This window comes from Sorghum bicolor, chromosome 8 (assembly GCF_000003195.3).
Source record: "Sorghum bicolor cultivar BTx623 chromosome 8, Sorghum_bicolor_NCBIv3, whole genome shotgun sequence".
Taxonomy (NCBI): Eukaryota; Viridiplantae; Streptophyta; class Magnoliopsida; order Poales; family Poaceae; genus Sorghum; species Sorghum bicolor.
Window position 1 is genome coordinate 58,400,480 of NC_012877.2, and position 8,965 is coordinate 58,409,444.

At 41.0% G+C, this 8,965-nt stretch overlaps 1 long non-coding RNA gene across 1 annotated transcript; it reads right to left on the bottom strand.

Annotated features, from left to right (window-relative positions):
- Positions 1,946 to 2,705, bottom strand: LOC110429583. Its single transcript, XR_002446684.1, has 2 exons — positions 2,453 to 2,705; positions 1,946 to 2,345 (listed from the first exon to the last, which is right to left on the bottom strand). It is a non-coding gene; the product is annotated as an uncharacterized LOC110429583 (long non-coding RNA).

Here is an 8,965-nt window from a genome sequence, read left to right on the forward strand (position 1 = left end):
AGTCCACTTCCAAGGGGGGTGTGGAGGCTTACACCTTCTTTTAGTATATATATACTGACAACAATTAAACTGTACATTGGTAAATCACATGAGAATAAAAAGAACGTTTCAACAGAAATCATTATCTAAGAAGGAGAGGAATCGTGGGACGTGACGTTTCAGCAGAAAATCCAGACGATGAAGACCGGATGACCAAGACCATGCAAAGACTTGTTTTGCTTTATTAGGCCTTGTTTAGTTTTCAAAAAAATTTACAAAATTTTTCAGATTTTCCGTCACATCGAATCTTTAGACGCAAGCACGGAGTATTAAATATAGACGAAAATAAAAACTAATTCTATAGTTTGGTTGGAATTGATGAGACGAATCTTTTAAGCCTAGTTAGTCTATAACTAGACAATATTTGTCAAATACAAACGAAAGTGCTATAGTATCGATTTTCCAAAAAATTTTAGAACTAAACAGGGCCTAAGAAGACTCCAAGTCAATGCACACATTGGATCCCGCGGCCGGGAGCCTACAAGCCATGCTGATACAGTGATACTCCACGTGAATACACAAGCTAGGGCCTTGTTTAGTTCCCAAAAAAATTTGCAAAATTTTTCAGATTCTCCGTCACATCGAATCTTTAGACACATGCATGAAGTATTAAATATAGACAAAAATAAAAACTAATTGCACAGTTTGGTCGGAATTGACGAGACGAATCTTTTGAGCCTAGTTAGTACATGATTAGACAATATTTGTCAAATACAAACGAAAGAGCTACAGTGTCGATTTTGCAAAATATTTTAGAACTAAACAAGGCCTAGATCATACATATTTGGCACAGCTTCTCCGGTAGTACGTAGAAGCTATTTTATAAAGTAGTAAGATTAATCGAACAGTTTTACATGATGAAATCTCCTAAGAATCTGCTCTCACAAGGAGTACATGACAAATAGAGCTGAAAATATATATCAGCTTCTCACAGCTGCTACTCAGACTACTAGTCCGCACGAAGATTAATTATTCTGCCATTCCTTTGCGTTAGTTCGAGTCCTGTGTATTGATCAAATCATGCACCGGACGAAATGAAGATTAACGACTCTGAAGCATGCACAGGCATAAAAACCTCCTGCAATAATTGGTTGTTTAATTTTTGCAAAACTTCAAGCTCACCTTCTTCGCTTTGTTCATGGAAAGTTTCGGTCGTTTGAGGTCAACGCACGTCGCTGGTACCCGGCCACCCTCGGCCAAGGACAATAATGCATGGGCATGCAAAAATATCTCCGCGCCCGTCTCCTTCACGCAAGTGGTTCCTTCGTGGGAATCGGGCACATGTTTAGTTCACAACCAAAAAAAAATCTTTTTAAGATTTCTCGTTAAATCAAATATTACAACATATATACGAAACATTAAATATAGATAAAAATAAAAACTAATTGCACAGTATAGATCGTGTGATGAATCTTTTAAGTCTAGTTAATCCATAAATATATCACCATGCACTGCATAGTTTGTCCGCCGGCCAAGGGCGTTAAAGCCTTTTCGATTGTTTGCCACTGCTTAGCACTCACCAAGAAGAAACAATGAGCTGCTACTTCCCACTGGGTACCATGCTCTGGGTCCTATTCGTTTTGCACTTCATGTTTCACATGGCACGCGCGTGCCTGCTTTGTTGAGGAGAGGACGAACGCAGTTTCCCATTCTCCCCACCACTGGATTCGCATTGAGATGTGTGTTTACACACTTCTCAACAAAGTTTTTCGAACCGGACCGGAGATCGAACCGGCGAGGCCATCGGTTCAATGGTTCATTGGTCCAACCATTAAAAACCAATTAAACCGCCGGTTTAATTTAATTGAACCGATTAATCGAACCGGCCACAAATAGTTTGAACCGGTGCATATACATATGATATATAATTATATATATTTATATATAATTGACAGATCACAGATGGAACAAGATAATTGAATAGTTTATACTTCATAGCAACATACACTAAACATAAAGTTCATAGCAACATGCCAACATACACTGGACATAAGATCTCAGTGTCTCACACCGTCACACATCAGACATAGACATAGTCTTGCAATCACCTTCACAGGCTATAGCCCACAGCCACAAGTTCAAAAATTCAAATAACAAGTGCGTAATAATAAGATAGAAACACATGAAGCATGGCACTCAATAAAAATTTAATGGATCGTAATCAACTTGAGGTTCTGCATCTGCTCCTCCAACTTCAATTGCAATTCCACCATAATCATATGCATCTTCATGCCTACGGTCCTCCATAATCTCATCACTTTCATCAAGGGCATCAGTCTCCAGCATATCCAAGTTAAGCTCGAAATCTAAAATTTCATTTATCAATTTAGATGTGATGGTATATGAGTAAAAACTTATATATATGCTGAAATGATTTCAGAACTCATGAGAGAGAAGATAGAAGAGGCATTACCATCAGATTCATGTATAGTCAGCTCATCCAATTTAGTGCGAAACGCTTCTAGCTCTTCAGAGTTAAGGCAAGGTGGATTGTCTTCTAAAATCCAAACTTCATTTCCATTTTCAATCTCTTCAAATATTATTGGGTCATAATTTCTAGTAGACGACTTGGACCTAATTTTTTAATTCACAAATATGTATTATTTATGCAAATGCAAACAGTTAACAAAAATGACAATGAGGGTAAGGAACAAGAGAAGGGTTACCTTTGTTGCAGTCTTAGATTACAATGCACATACACAATATCATTTAGCCTTTGATGCTCTAACCTATTTCTTTTCTTGGAGTGCACATGCTCAAAATAGCTCCAGCTCCTCTCACATCCAGATGTACTACAAGTTTGGCTCAACACACGTAGAGCAAGCTTCTGTAAATTTGGTGCACTACAACCATAAATTTGCCACCACTCATCTATGTGAAAAAAAATAAAATTTACTGCTGCTGAAATGTGTGAAGAAACAAAAATAAGCGTGACTGAAATGAGCTACAATAGCTGACTTACCAGCAAGCATGAGATGGCGATCATTTTTAGCAGTTGCACGCCCAAAATCACCTTCTCCATTTCTGAAAATTTTCATTTCTTTTGTCAAAGCACTTCTAAGGGCAATATATTTGCCAGCATATTTCTCTATGACATCAAGAACTCCAGAAGTGGTGAAGTTGTACTTGGCCATAAGATCAGGATCGTACTGGTTATTAGGATTGAACCAAAATCCAGCAGCATGTAGATTTTTATCGAAGTGCTTATCCCACCGTGCATCCATGAATTGCAAGAAAGGCTTTACTAACTCTTTTTTTCTCTGAAATCTTTTCACAATTTCCTCTCTTGCAGAATGGAATGCTCCAAATAGGTAGCCCATTGCAGGGCGCTCATCGTTGTCCACTATTCTCAGCACTCGAACTATTGGTTCTGATAATTGACAAACAACAGCACAATCTTTCCAAAATTTTTGATCTAGCACAGCTTTGGTGAACTTTTTGGCTTGTGGTTCCTTATAGTATGAACAATTTATCCACTCAGTGGAGACAACCATTGCTTGCAACGCATTCTTGTGCTTATATATGCTTTGCAATGCAATAAAATTAGTAGCAAAACGAGTTTGAGCTGGGCGGAGAATCTCATGACCTTTAGTGAACTTTCTCATTAGATACAATGGGTAGCAATGGTTGTAGACATACTTTGTAATAGTTGATGCATGAGCTACAGTACTCTTTACTAAATCCTCCTTACCAAAGTCTGACAATATCAAATTCACACAATGGGCAGCACAAGGGGACCAATAAATAGATGGGAACTCATCTTGTAACATTCTACCAGCAGCAACCATGTTTGATGCATTATCAGTGATAAAATGAACTACATTTCGAGGCCCAACATGATTAACTACATCTTTGAACAATCTGAACAAAAAATCTCCAGTTTTGGAACTATCAGTGGCATCAATTGACTTAAGAAAGACAATACCTTTGGGACAGTAAACCAAGAAGTTGATGAGCGTCCTTCTCTTTCTGTCAGTCCATCCATCAGCCATAATAGTGCAACCCGTTTCCCTCCAAATTTTGCGGAATTCATCCACAAACTTTCTAGTCTCTTCAACACATTTTGCAAGATAAGGACCACGCAACTGCCTCATACTTGGTGCCTTGTATCCAGAACCAAATGCAGCCACGGCATCAAACATTGGCTGATAAAAAACAGAATTGGTTGCATTAAATGGAATAGAAGCATCAAAAAACCATCTTGCCACACACATATCTGTCTTCTCTTTGACCGCTTCTCCTTGAAGAACACTCCTAATTGTTGGTTGATCCCCTGGTCCAGTTCTAGGCTTGAAGTACTTGCCAAGACTAGGAGTTGCAGCAGGTCTTTTTTTCCCTTTGTTTGATGCAGCTATATTGGTATTGGAGACTTCAACAACATCTTCTCCAGGTTCTGGCCCATATGGGTGCCCTTCCACATACTCCTCTTTCTATTTCTTTTTTCTCTCATTCCAGTCTTCAATATTTTTATACATTGTATGCTCAGTCTCAGGATTAACCTTCTTGCATGCAGCTACATTACCAGGCCATTTGGCCAAATGTTCCTTGAAACGATGGATTCCTCCTCCTTGAAAAGTTATGTTGCAGTACATGCACTTGATCTTCTTTTTGCCTCCTTCTACAATCTCTATACAATAATCCCATGCTGGATCAGTTTTCCTTCTTGTTTTTGTTTCTGTGGCAGCCTCTTGGGATGGGGTTGAATTTTGATTAGAACCTCCCGTACTAGCTGGAGTAGGAGTGGTTGAAGAATCCACTGCGTGTGAAAAAAAATAGTAAGAAAGTTATCAATTTTGACATGAATGAAAATGTTGAACACCTAAACTCAGTGACAATCATAAATTAATCAGATCTGGACATACTAACAGCAAAAGATAAAAGCTTTAACTCACTGTTAGCCATGTTCTCGGCTCAAGCAGTGAACTAGTGGAGCACTGGAGCTGGAGCCTGCCGTGGAGGTGGACTGGTGTCGGAGGCGTGGACCGTGGAGCAGATCAGCAAAGAAGACTGAAGAGTGAAGAGAGTCAGAGAGACACGAAGGACGAACAACTGCCGAGCTGCCGGCATGCTGAAAGCCTGAACTGCTGGGCGCATGGGCATGCTGAACTGCTGGACGAATGAGTCTATTCTCTATTGCCTAGGCTAATGCATACAGGCATACAGCAATACACGGGAACAAAATCACAGAGACGGAGGAGAGGACATCGTACTCGTACCTGAACTAAACCTCCCGTCGGCCGCCGTCGTTCGCCCGTTGCGCGTCGCAACTCGCAACGTCGACCTTTGCTGACTGCCGCAGCCTGGCTCTGCTCGATTGCGCTCGCACGTGCCTCGCCGCATGGCCGCTCGCTCTCGGCCGCCCGCTCTCGTCGCGCCGCCAAAGCTCGATGCGTCGCCGGATCGCCGCCGCCAGGAACGAAAGTACGAAACGAAAATGGGGAATTTTCTCTCCCTCACGCACGAGAAGCCCTAAAGGGGCAGTGGGGCACATTAGTTCACTTTTCCAGTATTACCCCTGAATAAATCAGCTTCTCCCGAGCAAACAGAGGGGCATTTTTGCCCAAGTTACAAAACCGCCCCGGTTCGTAACAAACCGCCCGGTTCACCGGTTTCATTAAAAACCGGCCGGTTCAGACGGTTTTTTCCGGTTCGATTGCACGGACGATCTTTTAAGCGAACCAGACCGCTGTAGTCTCTGGTTCGGTCTTTTAGCGGTTCAACCGCCGGTCCGGTCCGGTTCGAAAAACTATGCTTCTCAATGCGAATCCAGTGGTAGAGAGAGTGGGAGCACATGCCCTTAAGGACAAAATTAACTTTCCCAGAAGAGGACTGCTCTTATGCGCATCAGATCCTCCTTGTTGGAGGCCAAGAATTTGGAAGTCCCCGAGACATGGGGACGGAGTGAGGACTGCTGCACAATCGATTGAACGGAAGCATGCCAGCTTCCTTATTCGAGCTTCCATGGAAGTGGGAGATGTTGATGTGGCAGCTGATTGTTTAATTAGTCCTTTATATTATGGGTGCTGCCTATAGCTCATTTGTATTGGCATATATTCTGGGCCACTTGCATTCCTGTTTTTTTTCATTCATTGGGACAGAGTCTTGTACTCCAACTGTAGTTCATTCGTCGAAAGGTATAGGCCAAGTGCAACCGGGTTTTCTCATCTTTTTTTTAGTTATGTGTAATGGTAGTCACATATATATGCCTGATAGTATTTGTTCTCTACTTTCTTATATTTCTAATTTCTCAAGAAAGGCATGTGTTGGTACTGTGTAGCATTGCTGCACAGTCCCCTTTCTCCAATCATATCTCCACCATATGATACCCTTTTCCTAAGAGGGCAATGTACAAATATTACTCCCTCCATCTGTGTAAGAATCCAATTTTCGACTTTCAAGGCTTTGTTTGGTACACAACTTCAGCCAAAACAGCTTGAGCTATGGATTCAGTGAAGTAGCTCTTTTTAGTTTCAGTTTGTCTGAATGGAGAAACTTTTGGTAAATTATAGCTTCTCCCTAGTGGTGGAAAACTGTAACATATCTATAACACCCTTCTTTTTTTTTCTTTTTTCCCTTATTTCTCTCGGATTTTTCTCTTTCCGCGTGTTATCTCTAGTTCTCCGCCGCATGGCCATTGAATCTGCTCGTACCTTTGCACGGGGCATGCACGGGAACTTCTCGCGTGAAGCTTTTTGCTAGAGAGTGCTTGGTTGGTCGAGCAGTGAAACAGTTCCCAAAATGGTTGCTGCCAAATGCTCCCTTAAAGAAAGAATGCAACTCTTCCACCATATCCTCTCCTACCTGGAATCTTCCCCACAATGCAGCTCGTCCCTCGCTCGATGGTGTGCTTCCCCTATGACTATGAGCATGACCTCGCAACAGCGCGGTTAGTTGGACTTGATTAAGGAGGAGGATTTATGTTTTACGAGGGTTTAGTAAAAAGTTTTAACAAGGTTGGGTTTTCGGGCCATGATATACATCATGAACATCTCATGGATATTACTCAAAATACACCATGTAACATCTTACAAGAACTTTTTTTAGAAAAAAAAAGGAATAATTCTGATATCTACAAACATGCACAACCAACTCTCTTACCAAGTTTTTCAGCATAAATGTTGATTAATAGGGAAAGAGCACATTTTAGAATGAAAATTATGAGCAAATGCATTCATTCTTGACAAAGATATCCAGAGCGACCACCTCCAAAGATTTGCTTACCAATTGGATCATCTCCCTAGTGTCCTCACTGAGGGGACCATGACACTAAGACATGTGAATTAGGCTTTTCAAAACTTCTACTCTAAACTATGGCTTTTAATTCCTCCTTATCAAAACCTATTGCAAGAAAGTTAAACTATCTAAATATGCAACAAAGTTTTGCTAAGTGTGTTGCTATCTCTCTGTCACAACAAAGGAGTTATACAACATAGATTCCAATGTTATCACTAGCCTAGCAGGCTAAACTAGGAGGTAAAGCACATAACCTAAGTGACGATGTAGATACAGAAGCTAAAGGGTAGAGAATACAAACTATTGTTTCACAATGGTCATTTTTCCCAAGATATCAAGAAGCTCTCTCTTCCCCCTAATCCTTGTTGGAGCCTCTCGCAAGGATGTCATCGCAAGTAACAAGCTCTACCAGATGCTCACAGTCCTTTCTCCAGCAAGTGGATCTCATGATGACCTTCTCTTGCATCGCTTCCCACTGTCTTCACTATCATGTTTTTGACCAAATATATCATGGGTCACACATTCCCTTGGTATAATTTAAGTGACCACTTCACACTCTGGAGGGTCTCACAAGACTATAAAGCCCTTGGTGTGCAACTCTTAGTGCACACAAGTACCGATAGCTTGGACGTATGCAGATCATGCTGAACACTAGACCTAAGCTTAACGCAAGCACCAAAGTGGTGGTTTAACTAGTCTAAGTATTTTGTAAAACACCTACACTAATCGCCGAGTGATTTCTTAAGCACTATGTTGATTGGTAGAGCAACTAAAGATGAGTCTCAGCTCACTAGCACCTTTCTTTAGTTCTAACACCCCTTAAATGGCCGGCCAAGGAGGATATATTTAGCCCCAACCTCAAATATAACCGTTGGTGGTTGCACATGAATTAGAGATTTCGGTTTTGATGCATGTACGGCGCATATAATCGTCATCTATCGTATTGATGTCTACAACACCCTAGTCCAGCACTAAGTAGTGATGAAATTAATCTCTTTCTCTCTATATATTTAGTCTTGACCTTAAACTTTCCAAATTTAATCACCATGGTAATTCAGTAATTGGTTAACAATTTCTGCATGGTGTGAGCTTGATCAGGAATAAGACCACGCCACCAGCATCTTGGTTCTTCTGTATTTCAAGAAAAAATCTCAGTTGCTCTCTCCCAATGCTTCCATGCCCGTCGTTCACCTAACCAGTGCCATCTCATGCAATCAATGCGTTGGAGTACGCTACTTTGATGGCATGATTAACTTTTAAATTTTTGCCTTTAAAAGAAAATTATACTTGCATGCTTATGTCCTTTTAGAACATAGGAATTTCACATAAATTCTATAGAAACATGATCTAGTTTATTTTTTGCAGAAAAAATGCAGTAAGAGGTAAAAATCTGGCGTTCCAAAGGGTGCGTGAAACTCAGACCCTATTTACCTGATACACGCACGCGCACATCTTCTTCTTCCTCACCCGCCAGCCTTGCCCCGCCCCGCCCCGCCCACCTCGACCAGAGCCTGTTTGCTTGGTTGATAGCCATGTCTAAAAGTATTGTTTGTTGATTTACTATGAGAGGAAAACACTGCTAAATAACTAGTAGATTAAGTAGAATAATCTCAAGTGAATAAAAATCTTAGTGGAAATGTGGAATGCTAGATGAATTGACGACTTTACCCTCCCATCCATTCAGTCACACGGC